The 1,761-nt window shown below is 48.4% G+C and overlaps 1 pseudogene; it reads left to right on the top strand.

Moving 5' to 3' along the window:
- Positions 1-1,120: 1,120 nt before the first annotated feature.
- On the top strand, positions 1,121-1,528 carry LOC143398341 (pancreatic progenitor cell differentiation and proliferation factor-like; annotated as a pseudogene).
- The last annotated feature ends 233 nt before the right edge of the window (positions 1,529-1,761 follow it).

The following is a 1,761-nucleotide window of genomic DNA, read 5'->3' as shown; positions in this document are numbered from 1 at the left end:
AGTGGGAAATTAATAATGCATTGCCCAGCTATATGACCTCCAAAATTGGTGCCCCCTCCCCCACTGGGGTTGAAACTAGGGACACTACCTTATCACTGAGCTATATACCCAGCTCTTTATTTTCTTTTATTTGTTTGTTTTTGCCATACTGGGAATTGAACCCAGGGACACTCTGCCACTGAGCTACATCCCCAGCCCTTCCATTTTATTTTTTTATTTTGAGACAGTGTCTTGCTAAATTGCTGAGGCTGGTCTCAAACTTGAGATCCTCCTGCCTCAACTTCTTGAGTAGCTGGGATTACAGGTGTGCACCACTGTGTCCAAATCAAATTTAGCAATTTCTCTCTCTCTCTCTCTCTCTCTCTCTCGCTCGCTCGCTCGCTCGCTCTTTCATCAGGAATTTAACCCAGGAGTGCTTACCCACTGAGCCACATCCCCAGCCTTTTTTATTTTTTATTTTGAGACAGGGTCTTGCTAAGTTGCTTACAGCCTCTCTATTGTTGAGGCTGGTGGAACTCACTATCCTCTTGTCTCAGCCTTCCTAGTCACTGGTGTCACAGGAAAGCAGGAAGTTGGAATTCAAAATCTTGGTTCTTATGTTTCAATGAAAGAAAATTTAGGGGTGTTGGGAAAAGTATAAACGGAAGCCATACCCCAGAGAAAAAAACCCAACATGGCACCTAAGGACCTCTTCTTCTTACCTTCTTCTTCTCTGCAGTGGCGCAAAAAGTTCCCGCCCGTGTGAACTCTCCCGCCGGCGCCAATTTCAAACCTCGCTGGCAGGGAACCTTAGCTCCAATGAGAACTAATTCCTGAGCTTCAAAGCTGATATCTGGAAGAACTTGCCAATAAACGGGTTGTCTGCCACTTATATAAGCCCTATCACCTACCCCTTAGTTCTATATAAGCACACAGCTTTTTGCAATAAAATTGGAATTCTCCCGGCAAAGTGTCTTTGCGTGGGGAATTCTTTCAAGGGGTCTCCATGGAGGAGCATCCTCCCACAGTCTCTGCTGCAGATGGGCTACATCCTAGTGCCCAGGCCCTGCCACTTGTGACTGCACATGCAGGGGTCATGACAGAGGTCACTACTGAGGTCTTCACCAGCCCAAGGTGAAGCATGGCAGCCATCCCTTTCAGCAGTTCACTGGTAGCCACTCACAACTACTACTGGTGCCACCTGTGCTCCACATCCAGCAACAGCTCCTGTGGAAATGCAAAGTACCCTGGGGAGGCCATCCCCCACTACCCTGGTCTCCCCAAGGCCACCCCAGGTCACTGGTGGCCCAGCTTCCTCTTCAGGAAGTCCACTCTTCCATTCATGGCCACTGTGTTGGAATCCCAGAGCACTCAGAATCCACCCAGGTCTCCACCAGCAGTGATCACCAGTGACCTAGCTGTAGAAACCATGAGGAAGAAGCCTGTCAGCCAGCAGAGCCAGACCAGCACTGGGCCTCAGTCCACCTGGTGGCCCAGTGATAGGAGCTTCCAAGGTGCTAGGTTGAATTCTGCCCATGCTAAGGGGTAGGCTAGGCAGGCTGCAGCAAGCAAAGACCACCTTGGTTCTTCCACAGGAGATGACAGGCACCAGGCAAGAGACCCCTTCTCCAAGCCACAGTGGGCTTTCTTGACTCCCATAACTGTGCCTTGCTCCAAGCAAAAATAAACTCCAAATAGCGAGAAAAAAAAAGAAAAAGAAAAAAAACGAAATTTAAAGTCTGACACAAAAAGCCAAGTAAGAGAACTTTATTATAAGTGAAA

The sequence above is a fragment of the Callospermophilus lateralis genome, chromosome 4, assembly GCF_048772815.1.
Source record: "Callospermophilus lateralis isolate mCalLat2 chromosome 4, mCalLat2.hap1, whole genome shotgun sequence".
In the NCBI taxonomy this organism is placed as follows: domain Eukaryota; kingdom Metazoa; phylum Chordata; class Mammalia; order Rodentia; family Sciuridae; genus Callospermophilus; species Callospermophilus lateralis.
The sequence above is the reverse complement of the archived record's forward strand: the minus strand, read 5'-3'. Positions and strand labels throughout refer to the sequence as shown.